We start from the raw sequence: 17523 nt of genomic DNA on the forward strand, positions 1-17523 counted from the left end.
TATAATTATTTTAATTATCATTAAACTATCGTGTTTTGTTATACTTGCATATATTTATAAGAAAAAAATTTAGAGCATGACGTTCGTTCACTTTAATTAATCAGCTATTTTATAATATATATTTATTTATATAAAATTTATTAAAAATAAAAAAATAAAAAATTAGAGTTAGTTTTGAAATTGAGAATAATGTTTAGAATAATTCAAAACAATTGAAATATTTGAATCTACCTTGAGATTTTTTTGAAATTCTTTTTGTAAATATTTTAATAGTAAAAAATGTTATCAAATAAAAAATATATGTAATTAGTGTTATATTACAGTTAATTCGAAATAATTAGTATTTTGTTATACCTGCAGAAATGAGAAAGAAGAAAGATCCAGAGCGTGACATCAGTTGGGATCATAGCGAGATACTCTCGGCTCGGTATCATTGGAGATGCAAATGGTGCAACACAGAGTTCAAGGGAGGAGGGGTGACTAGGTTGAAGCAGCATCTGACTGGTGGTTATCCTAATGTGTTCATGTGTCAGAAATGTCCGCAAGAGGTCCGACAATTGATGAAAAAGTACTTTGCTAATTCAAAAGCAGCGAAGGAAAAGACAGCAGAAAAAGATCAAAGTAGACCGTCGAGCTGCAGAGCCACCTTCTTATCACTCTAGAGAGTCAGAGGAGACTTCTGCTCCAAATGATGAGGAGGCACAGATTGAGGCTGCCATTCAAACGAGCTTGGCGGATCAGTACCGACAGGAAGAGATGGCTCGGTACAGAGAGCGATTCGGATCATCATGCTACGAATCAGGATCTGGATCGCGATTGGTGGGGGAGAATTCAAGTTAAGGAGGACTACCTCAGTCAAAGAGCCTGGTGATAGAGGGAGTAGACGCAGCATGTCTTTTTTGTTGGGAGCTTTTGGTAGTAGGAGGAGGTCCTCCAGAGATATTCTAGTAGGAGCCAGCATTCAGGATTTGGATCCTCATGCTTTGCCCAGTAAAGATTCAAAGCAGCAGAGAATTGACAGTATGCTGAAAAAAGATAAGAAAGATGTGGCGAGCTATTGGATCATGGTTTCATTTCAGCCATATTCCAACAAATTCAGCAGCCAATCCTTACTATCGATCTGCTATTTCAACCATAGAAGCTGCCGCCCAGGGTGTAGATCCTCCAGGAACTAAAAACATCTATGGTCAGCTTCTTGACAGCAACAAAGAGGATCTGCAGAGATGGATTGCTTCTTACAAAAATAAATGGCCTACATACGGTCTGACAGTGATGTGTGATGGTTGGACAGATCCTACTAGGAGGAGCATCATTAATTTTTTGACATACTGTGATGAAAAAATATTTTTTCACAAATCAATTGATGCTTCAGATAAGATGCACGATGCCACATATATCCTTAATCTGATGGAGGAGGTGATTGATTCAGTGGGTGAGCAGCATGTCGTGCAGGTCATCACAGATAACGGACCACAATATAAGGCTGCCGGAGAGTTGCTGATGGAGCAGCGACCGCAGATATACTGGACCCCATGTGCTGCACATTGCATTGATCTTATATTGATGCATATCGAGAAGATTCACAGGGTGCAGCAGATAGTAGAGATTGCCCAGATCATTACTAGATTCATCTACAACCACACATGGGTTCTTTCATTGATGCGGACGTATACTGGGGGGAGATCTTACAATCGGATATCACACGGTTTGCGACCAACTACATAGCACTTGATAGTCTTCTTCAGAAGAAAGCAGCCCTACGTCAGATGTTTGTCAGTGCCGAGTGACAGGAGAGCAGATATGCGAGGACCGGCACTAATGGAAGTCATGTAGAGAACTTGATGACAAGTCAGTCATTTTGGCAGCGGGCTGAGAAGGTAGTGAAGGCTATCAAGCCTTTATATGAGATGTTTCGCGCCGTGAACAACGAGAGATATCCCCAGATGAGCTTCTTATATTACATGATGGAGAGAGCAAAGAAACAGATCAGTGAGAATGATCCCAAGCATGCTCAAGAATTCATTAACATTATTGAGCGCCGTTGGGACTATCAGATGGGCAAAGATTTACATCTAGCTGGTAAGTTTAGATTCAAGAATGTTTTAAAATATTTTTTCGAAGCATGAAAATAAAAGTGTGCTTAATCAGTCTTGAAATTTATCTGCAGCTTATTACTTGAATCCGAGATTTCAGTATAGTATTCTGGGGATAGATATGGACAGTGAGCTTCTTGCTGCTCTTCGCAATGTCATATATAAGATAGTGCCCGATTCAGAAATCGTGTCGTTGTGTCTGCAAGAGGTATGCTAGTTTCAAACAGATGTAATTATTCAACTGAATTCGATCTGATATATTTATAAATAATAAATATATTTTGTTTCAGACGAAACAGTTTAGAGAGAAATCAGACAGTTTTGGAGTCCCATCAGCTGTCGTAAGCAAAAAGCAGATGAATCCAGATAAATTACATATCAATAATGAGCAATATAGATTGATATGTAATTTTGCTTAATAATATCATCAAATTTAATATGTAATTTTGCTTTTGTAGCTGAATGGTGGATTCATTTTGGAACGTCAGCAGAAAATTTGAGACATATGGCTGTCCGTATTTTTTCTCAGACGGTCTCTGCTAGTGGCTGTGAGCGTAATTGGTCCACTTTCGTCCTTATCCACAGCAAACATAGAAATCGTCTGACACAAAAATGCCTCGACGATCTTGTATATGTTCTAAGGTTGAGGCTAAAATATATTCAAGAGGAAGTTCAGTGGAAGTACACTGATCCGACACTGGATGATTATGCCGACGAGGATGACGATCTGATCATCGGATGGCTTGCAAGTCAGCAGCAGGAGCCAGAGCTTGATGAGCTAGGGTCCCCTCCATGACCAGCCAGTGTGGTGGCAAGGAAGATCAGGATGGATCCAGGGCAATGGGCAGAAAAAAAAATTCCATATAGGGTTCCAACTGATAAGCCACAGCTTGAGGGGACACAAGGGACTCATGCATCACATGACTCGCTATCTGATACATCTTTCCAAAGATTCGATCGAGAGATGTATAAACGATTCTCCCGACAGCCAGCAAGAAGGCATCCATCCTCCCAATCACAGAAAACTCAGTCACAGAGGAGCACAAGGGGGAAAAAAAAAAGACAGTTGTACGTGCACCACTCTCGAGAGTACAGGAGCTATCTGATTCAGATACGGACACCAGAGAGAGTGATGATGATACTGATAGTAGTAGCCATGGATCTGATGATCAAGGAGGAACTGGAGGACAAGAGACTACCGTTTATAAGACTCAGCCATAGGGTGATATTCGATTCACCGGTGAGTCTCAGTTTACGCATGTCACACAAAATAGAGATCATAGTGGACGAGTCGGTAGAGACTGTGGGGAACCAATTTCATATAAACGACAGGCTCCTAGAGGTCGTCCAACACATGATGCAGCTGCGAACGATCTTGTACGTGGAGTGGGATCCATGGATGTATCTGGATCATCCTCGTATTATGAATCCTATTATCTACAGCCACCTTATGATCCATATGCATATGGTGCATCAGAGACATCATCTTCTAGTGGTTACTACCCTATGCAACCTGGAGCATCTTACGGATCAGATTTTGCTACTGGCATATTTGGATGAGCTCATCCACAACCGTACCATCATCCCGAGGATACTTTTCAGAGCCAGAGTTTTAGCGAGAGGTCTGAGATCTCTTACAATCCAGAGAGGATGCCTTATGGAATGATAAATATTCGAGAGTACGGTGCGCTTGATTAGAGGGTTGGACTAATGTCCATTCAGACTATGTTGATGATCCAAACATCTACGAGCATCACAGACACTCGACAAGAAATTAAATACAGAATACATCTTAAGGTTCGTATATCAGTTATTGCGCTTTATACTTAAATATTTAGATATATTTTAATGCATATTTTATATATTTTTTCTTTAGTTTTAAGATAACATAGTTGAAATATAATGTAAATAAATATATGTTTGAAATTTTGGATCAAGAATCTTTGTACCACAATGTAACTCCAAATTGAACCCACATATGTTAATAATATGCAATATAATGCCATTTTGAGATTGTATTTATCAATTATTAACTTCAAAAATTCAAAAAAAAATTAAAAATCAAAAAAAAATTATATCGATACCAGACCGGTACGCCCTGGCGTATCGTATCGATATGGTACAGTATCGTACCATACCATACCGATCCGATACCGGCACGCCGTCCGATACCGGTACAACGAACCCTGCCTGTTAGGAATCTAGGTCCAGACCACATCAAAAAATGAGTCCAAACCGTTTGATCGCACCCGCATCAAATTCTGGCTGTCCGATCGCGCATTTCTGCCTCTGGACCGCACGTGGACTGCGCTCACTGTAGATCGGACCCTCTTCGCGCGCACCGCATGCCACGCGCTCGTCCGCACATGCATGAGCCACGTGAAAACGTGTCTGGACTGCGGCGGTCCATAAGAAGCCATGGACCGCGACTCCTACGCAATGGACTGTGTGCACCGAGCTAGGTCGTTGGGCCGCACATGTGGTCCACGTAGGCGTGCGCCTGGAAGCACGCCCGCATGCATCCTAGGCCGCACGCCCGATTGGGCCGCATGCACTGCAAGCCCCACCTGGGCCGCATACACTGCAAGCCTGGGCGCCCACAGGCCAAGCCTGCGGGCCTGCGAGCTTCTCCTCTCACGTGTTGGACTTCTCTGTTGTGGACTTCTCCATCTTGGACTTATGAGGGTCGAATTTGAGGTGCCAAAATCCAACAATCTCCACCTCAACTCGACATTCGGCCTCCACATAACTTTGAAAGCTTCTAGATGATCTCGCCCCCATGCTCTGAGACAAATACCTGGCTGCTCATGGATGGACAAACATGAGTCGAACCAGACCACTCGATCTCATCTCCATCATATGTTGTGACCTGCATGACCTGAGACCTACTCGAGGTAGCCTCCTACGGCAATAGAAACTTCACCCTGCGATGTCGTCTGTCATCCTCCTAAGTCTCCCGTCTCATGTCCAATCCACTTGTACCTTGAGCTCCACTTCACTCTAAGCTCCTACTGGCTCCTGAAGCTCCACCTCGCGTTGAGCTTCCTACCAAGAGATAATATTCTCCATACCTCTTCCCTTTCATTACAATCCTACTGCCACGCAAAACCTTCAAGATTCCATCCTCAGCTCTCCACGTGTAGCTGCTTGAATTCAGTCTGCTTAGTGAAATTAGATTTCTCTGAAATTGAATTATATCGGACCTCACCCAATTTCTTTAGTGCTCCATCATGTCTGCAAGCTGACCGTCTCAATATCCTTAGATCGCACAACTCGATTCATCCTACAGATGAACAGTGTCATCCTGTTCTCTAGGGAGTCAAAAGCTCCTCTCTGTAACATATATGATGCAAACATACAGAACCTAAAATCCACTATGAAAAAGAAGTAGATACCTCATCAGTCACTAGAAGAACATCATTACCTTCTTCTAAATCGCTACCTTGGACCGCCGCTGCAGTAATCCTCATCCGATCTCTGAGCTGTGGACAATCTCTGACTCGATACCTCAACTCATCGCATATATAGCATCTAATCTTGCTGAAGTCCCTTGATTTGGACTTGGACCTGGAGTACCCACCTTGCGATCCTCTATCCCTTCATCCTCTGCTACCACCATGTCCAGTCACCGCCATAGCCAAGTCACCATCTGAATTCGAGACTCGATTCTTTCATCTGAGAACCTCGTTCTGGAGAAGTGCAACAACAACCTCATCCATCTTGATGGTGCTCTTCTCCACAAGAAGAGCAGTCACCAAAGGCTCAAAAAAAGAGAAAAGCGATGAAAGCAAGACCAACGCTCTGATCTTCTCCTCAACCTTCTCACCAATGCTGAAGAGATCAGTGAAAATTTTCTGAAAGTTGCTGAGATGCTCCTACACGCTCTGTCTCTCGCTCATCCGCAGCTTATAAAACTGCTTCCATAAGAAGAGAGTGCTGGTGAATGACTTCGCCATGTACATCTCCACGAGCTTCATCCACATCACCATCGAAAAGTCTCATTGAGCACATGGATCACCACATCATCCATCAAATACAAGCGGATCGTACTCACCGTCGGCATTTGGAGCCACCCCAAATCTTCTTCTCTATAATAATCGGCTTTTCTTCGCACAAAAGAGCATCAATCAACCCTTGTTGGATGAACACATCCTTCATCCTCGCTTGCCATAGAGAGAAATTGCTCTTCCCATCATACCGATTGATCTCCACCTTGATTGAGCCTGTCTTCTCCATCTTTTTCAACCTCAATCAACACCGCCGCAACCTGGACAACTATGTGCTCTGATATCACTTGTTGGGAAGGATTCCTCATGAGAATGGAATACGGATCCTCCGACCAAAATCGCTAACCAAGTGACGGTGTTGATACCACAACGGATAGAAAGAATTGATATAAAAAAGGACACAATCAGATATGTGGATCAGCCTAAGACTTACCTTCACGGGACATACAAGCTTCACTATGAAAGAAAAAACAAATACAAAAGGAGATCACACTCTCTCAACTCTCATACATCAATCTTTCTCTCTCAACAAGAATAGTCGACCCTTACAATGCTCTCAAAAAATTCCAAGAGGCTCTCTAGCACTCTCTCTGCTCCACAGGCCACTCTCAACTACCACGCATCGCCCACAGGCTGTCAGGCCTATCTTAAAGACCCAAAGCCCAGTCTTGTTAGGAATTTAGATCCAAACCCATCAAAAAATGAGTCCAAACCATTTGATCGCACCTGCATCAAATTCTAGCCATCTGATCATGCACTTCTGCCGCTGGACCAGACCCTCTCACACATTTCTATCTCTGGACCGCACATGGACTGCGCTCACTGTGGATCGGACCCTCTCTACATGCCACGTGTCGCACGCTCATCCGCAAGCATGTGAGCCGCACGAAAACACGTCTGGTCCGCGGTGGTCCACGAGGAGCGCATGGACCACAACTCCTGAACGGTGGACCGTGTATGCACCGCGCTAGGTCGCTGGGCCGCACGTGTGGTCCACGTGGGCTTCTTTGCAAGCTAGAGTGCCCGCAAGCTTCTCCTCTCATGTGGACTTCTCCGTCTTGAACTTTTGAGGGTCGAATTCGAGACGCCAAAATCCAACAGAACTCTAGCTTTCTGAGACCTTTACTATAAGAATTCTATGTAATAATGTGAAAGGGGCATCTTGTTTGTTCGCGGAAAGACAAAGCCTCACTATATGATGAACTCAAAATGAACATCTTAAATGTATACAAATTTAGGCACTAGAAGATCGCACAGTGTTAAATAAGGTTTAGGGCCCTGGACACGAATGCAAAGTATATATTTAGTTAAGGGCAGAACATCAAACTAAATTTACCACATAGACAAGCAAATCTGAAAGGCCACATCCAAAAAGATATGAATAAATGCACTTTAAGATAACAATGTTTAGGTCAGACCTTCCAAGGCCTATAAATCCAAGTTAGGTCCATAGACATAATGGATGCGAAAATGAGCTCTAATCAAATCACAAAGATCATGATTTGGCCCACAAATAAAATAAAACCTGAAGCGGATCTCACAAAGTCAATTCAACTTGAGATATCCCTACAAGCCCAATAAATCTCAAGGAGAGAACCTTAAGGCTCATTGAACATGAATAAATCAAATAGGCCAATGAAGTCCATAAATCACAATGGATCCCATAAGATAAATCCTCTTTATGGCTTGCCAATATAGTAAAATTCTAAATGGAAACCACAAGGTCCAAACAACATCAGCTATATCCACAAGCCTAATAAAATCCAAAGTGAACCCCCAAGGTGTTGGGATTCAAATGCGCAGCAGAATTAGATTTTTAAAAATTATTAACATGCATCAACAATTTAAAACAAGAGATCCAAACCCCAATCCCGAAATCACCTTGATGAATTCAATCAAACACAAATCACATAGCATATAAATGAGGGATTAGAAATCAGCAAAGGATTGCTAGACAAGGTACTTAATGATAACACCTTGTGATTTCTCTATCTGTGACACTATTACCTAAGTATTGGATATCGGAAGTCCATGCAAATTGTTGCAACGACTCCAGATTAGTAGAAAGATTGGAAACAGCAAAAGATTCCAAATATTGGAGCTGAAAGTCATGTTTCAGTTCTGACTTTAGTAATTCTCAAGCAAATTTTCGATTCTAATAATGTCATTTTCGGTGATTGTCACCATTGTCCATTTTGACAAATGTAATTTCTATAAGCCTTCTAGCCAAGGATGGATTTATATTGTCAACATAAAATGATTTTAGTGATATCATTATAGATGATGTCAAAAGCATGATGGACAACTAAAGAAATGGCATTTCCGAATAGTTACAGCCTATTAGTATACTGTACACAACAAACAAACTCCTTAGAATAGATAATGTCATGGAAGCCTATCTTTGGTAATTTGGACTCGATTGTATAAACAATAATAGGATCAACAAGAGATAATTTTCGAAATCAATGATTGTGAATCATTGTCAACCTGTCAATTTTATCTCCTTAGTAAGATGACCAAGTCACCTCTTGTTGAAAAGGTGAACAAGCCAATGATGTTCGAAGTCTGATACATACTGATGTATTGGATCTACAAACATGTTTGGCATAAATTTGGATTATTTAAAATGTTCAAACAATTCTTTAATAAGATAGAGAAACAAACTGGAAAGAGCATTGAAACTCTTCGATCAGACCAAGAAGGAAAATACCTTTCAGATGAGTTTTTTTGACATATCTAGAAGAGAATAAGATTCTCTCTTATTGGAACCGACTTTGTTAGACATAATTCGATCCATGATGGGGTTTACAAGTTTGCCAGTCTCCTTTTAGGGTTATGCTCTTAAGACTACTTGTCATGTTCTCAACTGGATTTCGAACTAATCAGTTGCAAAGACTCCATATAAGATATAGACTAAGCATAAGCCGGTACTCTCTTATCTTAGGGTTTGGGAGTGTTTGGTTTATGTCTCGCATTTGCAAACCAATTAGCTTGGATTCCGGTCCTATAAATATTATTTTGTAAGATACCCCAAAGAATCTAAGAGATATAATTTCTACCTTGCTAAAGAACAAGAGTTGTTCGGCATTCCTTTTAGAAAAAGAGTACCTTGGTGAAGGAATTGATACTTTTAATGTGGAACTTATGAAGTTCGACAGATAGAAAAACCGACACAATCTAATGAACCCATAGAATCGGATTTGATTAGATCAAACCCGAAACCCATTATAGAGGCACCATTAAGAAGATCCGGTAGAGTACTGCGTCTGTCGGATAGATACTTCAATTTCTAATTTCGGAACGTGATCCTTTTGAACTCAATAAAAACAACAAAGATTTGATCACCTACATAAATGCCATGCAGAGATCCGACTTCGATTAATGACTTGGAGCCATAAAGTCCGAAATGAGTCCATGAAGATCAACGATGTATGGACACTCGTTGATTCACTCGAAAGGATAAAGCCCATAGGGTGTAAGTAGATTTTCAATAGAATCAAAGGGCACAGACGAGAAGGTGGAGACCTACAAAATCCGTCTGGTTGCCTAAAAATATTGTCAACGTTATAGTATTGACCATAACGAGACATTTTTCTCCTGTGGCAATGCTAAATATTTCGGAGTTGAAACATGCATTTTGATAAGTGATCAAAACGCATGACTTCATTGAGAACGAAGATGAACCCTGCAAATACAAATGGGTTAATAGTTCTGTAAATGTATTTCTTATTTGTATGTGAATGAAATTTTTTTAATCGGGAATGACATCCCTTACGTTACGGAAATAAAGATTTCGCTATTATCATTGTTCTCCATAAAAGACTTAAGAAAAGCATCCCTCGTTCTAAGGATGAAGATCTATAGAGATAGATCTAAGAGGCTGCTTAAGTTATCCCAGTCATGTACGTAGAGTATTTATGAGTAGAATTTGTTCTATCATGTACACCATGTACAAGATAGGATATGGTATACTCACTAGAGTAGTGAGTGGATACCTGCAAGATCCAGATGAGTATCACTGGAGGGTCATCCTTAAGTATTTAAGAAATACTAAGGACCAGTAACTCGATCATGGAGAATCTGACTTCAAACTTGTAGAGTTTGATTCCAGTTTTTAGTTAGACATAACAATAGCAAAAACATGTCGGAATACATCCTCACCCTAAATAATGGAGTAATCTACTGAAAAAGTTCCAAACAAAATAATATAGCCAATTCAATTTGCGAGACAGAATGCATTGCAGCATCCGAGGCTTGCAAGAAAGTTATGTGATTATACAGGTTCACTGGCAAGCTAGGAGTGGCACCCTCCAATGATGGTTCTGCCGTATTGTACAACACCGGAACCATAGCTTATACCAAGGAACCAAAGTCCCATTAGCTTACCAAACAATTTGCATCACTACCACCTTATTCAAAAATCATGGATCCAGATGACATCAAACTTTAAAAGATCGACGGAAAGGAGAATCTAACCAACTCATTTACTAAAGCCTCGATATCTAGGAGTTCTGAGATGATAAATCAAAGATGGGTATACGATACTATACTAATTGGCTTTAGTCCAAGTGGGAGTTGTTAGAAAATATGTCCTAAAGCCAATTGTTTAACGATTGTGCTAATTATAAATGTATATGAATTGATCAATAATAAAAATTATTTAACATTTTCATTACAAGGTTACATCTTCTAACGAACTTCTGTGTTATGATGAAGTCCTTAGAACTACTTTGATCGATAAAGAAGGATTTATCGCATAGTCCTTAAACTGGTTCGCAACCAAACGATATGCTATTATTATGACGATAGCGATATCAAGTGTAAGTTGTTGTGTGCCATATGCGTTGGTTAATCTCGTAATCAAATGATGTGGAGACACTGGTATGGCATGCAGGTGAAATGTATGAGTACATCGTCACTGAACGTGACCAACTGCGGAACACTCTACTATCAAGAGTGGCTCACGAAGGGTATGGGTATAAGTGTCCCTCCGACCTGAGATCACCATGGTGACTTGCAAGCAACTCACTGTACTTTAATACCGAACTATCTGAGTTTCTAATTCAGTGACGAAAAGCTTCTGAATGCAGTTAAGTACTTGTCAAGTCGGTGCATGAGTCAAAATGGGATTGACCCCTCCGAATTAGTAGAAATTAATGTATCAATGTATTTTAATTTAGTAAAATATGAATCCGGATAATCTATGTGATGGATTTAAAAGATTGAAATACAATGTGGATAACTTATCTAGAGTTGACAGTAGCCATACGCCAGTAGGTTCTTGAATATTGCTTTGCATTCATTTCGACCTATCCGGACGTCGGATCCCATTGCTAGATGGTTATATCGATTGGTTCAGAAATTTGTTCCTGTGCTACCGACTTAGGTTCAAAGCTACGGGGTCACACTTAAAAAAAAAATTTGACTGATCATATGGCTGATCAACAATTAAAAATCGTTCAAGAATTTAATCGTCAATTTGATTGATGGTTAACCTTATGCAAAAGTTGCAATAAATTTATTCGCTGAATGTTAGTGAATTAATAGAGGATTAATTAGCAATTAAATTGCTGATTAGCTCAATTTAATTAAGCAAAGAGGATTAGATAAAATCTAATTGAATTTAATTCAATTAGATTTAATCCGATTAGGTTATGAGATGACCTAATCACTAAGAGAGAATTATCCCTGATTTGATCAGGACTCTGGTTCAATCAATTCCTAATTTGATTGGGATTTGATTAAAAAATTATGAACCTAATTAGATTGGATTTCATCTATTTATTTGGGCTTAACCAAATAAGATTTGATTTGGAGTCAAATAAGGAAACCAACAGTCTATATATTGTTGGACTCTTCTTTCATGCGCCATAAATTTTTGGACGCCACCTTCCTCATGCTAAAAATGTTTTGCGTGAGGTTTCTCCACGCCAAAAACATCTGAGTTTGCTCCCTTTTCTCCACGCCAAAGTTGGTTGGGTTTTGATAAAAGGAAAGTTTTAAAATTTGATTTCAAAATATTCCTTATCAAGAGGTGTTTGATCTCATCTAAACCACCCTTCATGCCATGCCTTCTTTTTCCTTTCTTTTGTGCGACAAAAAGAGGAGTTTTGTGGCATAGGAAATCAGATAGAGATCTGATTTATCGTGGAAAAATCTGAAAGGGAGTGTCCCATATTTTTTGGGCGGTGGAATTGTGAGAGGCGACAACACATGGAAGAGTCCAAATATTGTTGGACTCTTCACCCTAACCTCCTTACACGCCCAAATAAAGGGAGATCTTATTCTCTTTTGTGCGTGTAAGAGAGAAGAGAGAGTGCTCTTCATGTTGAGGAGGCTTTAGGCGTGGTTCCATGGCGTGAAAAATAGAGGAGAGTCATCTCCTCTTGGGTGAGCGCAAAACCTAGATTTCTAGGGTTTGATCCTAAGAGTTTGGGAAGAGAAAAATAAGAGAAAAGAACGTCTCCTCTCCATACTTCTTCCTCATCCTCATCTCCTCCAGATGTCCTTCTTCAACCTCTGCAAAGGTTCGAGAGATTTGAAGAAAGGATCCAGATCAGCCAACAAGATGGTCTTCGCGCGAGCTAACACTCCCGAAAAGACCGATTAGATCAAAACTTCGAATGAGCTTTCTGTAGAGGCCGGACACATGTGCGGCTGCGAGCAACCAGCGAGAATCATCTTTACCATATCTCTCAGCAGCGGCGATCGTCGATCCGTGCTCAGGTATCGAGTTCTGAACTCAAATAAGATGTAGATTTGATCTACTGCTTACATCCATACATGCAGATTTTATCTTATGATTTTTTCAGATTTTATATGCAACATATCATGTCATAGATCCTAAAGTAGATTGATTTATTGATCTGATCATATGCATATTAAATTAATAAGATTAATCTAGTTGCTTTCCGCTGTGATTTATTTCGAAAATTTTTGAAATATATGCATGAAATCGCCTATAGTTTCCAACACTAACAAGTTTCTTAAAAACAAAAATTTGTATATTCAATTCTGACTTTTGTAATTTAATATCTCCATACTATAATTAACTCAAAGTTCTGTGGAATAACCTTTGAAACACAAAATCAATTCAAAGTTCCATGGAAAAACATAATTAACTCAAAATTCTGCATGACAATTAGAAGATAGCAAATTGAAACTTAGTAGGGGTTGTAACTGGTCCTTATTTAGTGCCAGAAATTGACCATCTTAGATTTCAAAATTCTTCTAGGTTCCCAAAAATAGAATTAAGAAAATTAACAAAGGACTTGGAGGATTTTAGAAAGTATTCATTCTAATAGCATGGAAGTATCTTGATAATTTGTATTTCAATTAGGTTCGGGAAGCATGATTTGGAGTAATCAGACTTCTTTGTAGTTTGCACTTTAAGGTAAGCTTCTATTTTTATATAGTTTGTGGTTTAGGGTAAGTAACATTCTACCTTTATTAAAGTTTTCGTGTAATTTCCTCCTAAAAAAATGGTGATGTCAAATGAATTTTGAACTTGTAAGTCTTTGCCTTTTCTAGAAACTTTCCATTAAAAATGTTTTATATCAAATAAATTCTAATACCAAAATCACAGAACTCATTGTCATAAGAGAATCTTTTGATATGGAATTTATGATTATTTCATATGAAACACATCTCTTAAAATTAAGTTCACTGTTTCTCATCATTGTTCTCAGTAACTTCCTATGCACATATATAAACAGGATCAAAAATGGAAAATAAAGAAATTTGTTAGATTCTTTCTTCATGCATTATGATAAGATGTGTATTGGAACATGGAAAGCTTTGGAAAAGTTAATGAAATGTCATTGACATGGAAATTTTCAAATTAAAAATAGGTTTGGAATTCTTTTTCATATTTGGTACTAGGAATCATAATTTGGTTTTGAACTCTCTTAATATGACTATGATTTGTATCCCGCATATGGGAGTTAAACATTAGCAAACTGATTATCATCAGTTTCATCAAAGATCTATGTCACGGGCTAAATGTCATTTTGGACCTACACCACCAAGGATTAAATGTGGTTCTGGGCACGCCAAGGATAAGCATGGTTGTAATCATAGATTAGTTTCACTCCAGATCTACGTCACAGGGTTTAAATGTCATTTTGGACCCGCACCACCAGGGGTTAAATGTGGTTCTTGGAACAACAAGGATAAGCATGGCTGTAGTCATAAAGATAGAGAGAGCAGATAATTTGCAAGATTGCATTGTTGGAAAGCTCATTAGCTTTCAAAGATTGAATTTCAGGGGAAAGGTCCTTGGTTGTGCTTATTATGATTTGAAAGATTGAGTTTTTGGAGAACTCATTTATTTGGTTTCATATGCTTGGAAGATTGCATTATTTTAAAGGCCATTCATATGCACAATAATGGTTTTATTACTATCTATCTATTATATCTCTTTTACAAAGTATGGATTGTTAAACTTTTAAAATTATTGATTGTTTTCATAAGCCAGATTGTAACTGCTCAAAAGTTTTGCAAATGTAATTCCAATGCAATTTTCTGGAATTAGTGTCTAATTACTTGTTTTCTCATCATATATGATCTAACTAGATAAGGTAATTTGTTACCTACCATACCATTGATCTTATTATTTTGTTTTTCCCATCTTGACAGATCTAGAGGCTAGTGAGGCATAGTTCTGGGAGCATGGATGCAAGGCCTGGGCTCTATTGTGGAATGAACTCATCTTTACAGTTTACTTACTGAAATCTATTGAGGATTCTTTTTGGTCATGAACTGTTTAGAGTTCAGAGGGATTTTGGACATGTTATTTTTTTTTCTTTTTTTTTTTTTTTGGAGAATGTAGTTTGCTTGGACTTTGTACAGCTGCTTGTCTCTGTGTTTATTATCTTGTCGTAGGTTTATTTACAAGTCAAATGTCTTTCATGCATGTAGGGTTTTGTTGTATGAGCATGCCGTGGTGGCCATCTCTCCAGCCTTGGGCTCTTGAGACACAGACATGATAGAAAAAATAAAGACAAGCAAGTTGAAGGCCACAACAAGCTGTATCAAGGGTGTACCAACTGAACCTAGCTGTCAAGGATTAGCCAATATATTTTACTCATAAGATACATAGTACAATACAGTGTATAGTCAATGGTCTACAAATCAACAGCCAATCTGGCCCTAATCCTCAAAATTTAAAACGTGGGTCCTTCCAAGCCTTCATTAAATCAAATTAAACTACTTGAATAGCAAATAACACATGGGTGTTTGAAGTTTGGCCCCTCAACCTATACCGTATTTGGAATTTGAGACAAACTAGGAGCAATAACCCATGTGGTCAATTGCTAAAACCTTAGCTCATACCACATCTGAACTTTGGGGGCCAAATCAGATCGGCATGAACCTCTACATTCTAAACCAGGTAATTCAACAAGCTCAAGAATCAAGTCAATACAACATTCAGGCTCAGGAACCTAATGCCAACTTTCAACTTGCTAGCTCATACTACATTAGAACATCGAAGGAACATACCAATGAGAACTCTTTTTCCTTTTTGATGGTGATATGAGAGTTCATGACCACAGTCCAGGCTTTTTTAAACAGATGAGCATCTACCAGGCTATCTTTCTATGCATACTTCACAAGAGATGAAACAAAATGCATCTTAAAGAATGAGTCTTAATCAGCTCCCACGATAAGTACAAGGCAAAGCTGGAAAAGAGAGAATGACACAACACCATGAATCAAGGAACCAAGGAGTTTACACTAGAAGAATATAAATACCATGAAAGATTCTTCACAAAATAATACAACCACCATTGCAAATCCAAAATCATTTATAATTAATCCATCATATTGGTTAAACTGGACCATAAAAGTTGGGATCCTCCAGTAACATATGCTTAAAAAAACAAGGCTATATGAGTTGTTAGAGTTGCTGTTGTAACATGATTTCCATCACGTAAATCCATATTGGTAGAAACAAGGATTCAAGTCCCAACAGGACGTCCCGTGGGACACCGGGAGGAGACACCATCCCATGTGTCGGGACAAAGCCGTCCCACTAGCGTCCTAGCATCCCGATCGGGACATTTTGGGACATCCTCCATCCCAAGTGTCGGGACAGGACAGAATGGCGGTGCATTCCGTTCCATGAAAAAACCAAGACAGCCCCATCCCACTAGATTTAAAACCTTAGGTAGAAACACATTTTTGACATAACAAACATATATTTCATTTCATAGAAACAAGGATTACATATAACAACCATTGATGGTTGACTAAGGATGAAGACAATGGATAAAGATCTTCCAAGCAATTCGAATTTATGCTAGGAAGGTCCACCACCTAGTCTCTTACAGGCAAAGTGATGGAGAGATTTAAAAAAAAGAGTAAAGCGCTCATTGGTAAAAATTATAATATACAAAAGGTTGCAAAGCTAAAACCAGCATGAGAACCAACAAATTAGTTTCATGCTGCAAGAGATACTGCTAAAAAGATTTCTCCTTGACATCTTCAGGTATGTCATCAACAATTGATTCTTGATTCACAGGGACGATCCATGGTTCCTATTATTTATAGGTGAAATCTTAATTGACAAAATGGCAACAATGATGCATTCCAACCTGCTGCCATGAAAAGAAGCTTAATGAAGCAAGTCCCAAAAACAACTAAGCAGCGAAAAAATTGATATAACTAATTATTATATTGTAAATCAAAAATCAGCCACCCTCATTATCCATGCCCCAAAAAAAAAAACTTTATTATCTGAAGTATATTTTTCACAAGAGTTTTGCCAAAAGAGGAAAGGCATTTTAAATCAACAAGGAAGAAAACGAGACATGCTTCCACATGTTCAAGGAAAATCTGAATAGGGGCAGCAATAAGGCCAACATTGTTTGATGGGTTCAAATGTTGGCTGATCAGAAGAGTGAAAGCATCCAACATTTGTATAAGACCAGAAAAGAAAGAATTGGCTTCTGGCCATCCAGTTAATAAAGAAAAATTATAATTGACAAGTACTGCAGCATAGGAACTTACATAACAAAACTAATTGGTGACTAAGTGAACAGGATGTACCAAGATAGCATGATCTTAAGCAATGAAGAACAAAGAAGGCCTATGTGGGATCCTTTAAATAAAAAGGCCAAAGTTTGCAATGAAAAATTTAAATATGCTCACATTAACTGAAATTTAAGCCCTCAACATGCATACCACGAAGCAAACCATGTTGATGATGTAGAGTTACCAGAAAAGCCTATGGTTACTAAGGAACTACTTATTGCAGGAAATATAGTAAAGCTGACTGTCAAACTGGTAGGCATATTCCAAGGTACGAAAAAAACCTACACTGGAACCTTGGTTAAGATGCAATTAAGAGCTAAAAGTGGCAGGAAGGATTTCAGAAGTTGGAATACCCACAAACTAAACTGCAGGAGATACGCCAGTACCCA

At 39.0% G+C, this 17523-nt stretch overlaps 1 protein-coding gene across 8 annotated transcripts in view; it reads right to left on the reverse strand.

Annotated features, from left to right (window-relative positions):
* Window positions 1–17523, reverse strand: part of LOC105032336 (histone deacetylase 15) — an 83561-nt gene that overhangs the window by 55571 nt on the left and 10467 nt on the right. The window lies entirely within an intron of this gene.

The sequence above is a fragment of the Elaeis guineensis genome, chromosome 2 (genome assembly GCF_000442705.2).
Source record: "Elaeis guineensis isolate ETL-2024a chromosome 2, EG11, whole genome shotgun sequence".
NCBI classification, from domain to species: domain Eukaryota; kingdom Viridiplantae; phylum Streptophyta; class Magnoliopsida; order Arecales; family Arecaceae; genus Elaeis; species Elaeis guineensis.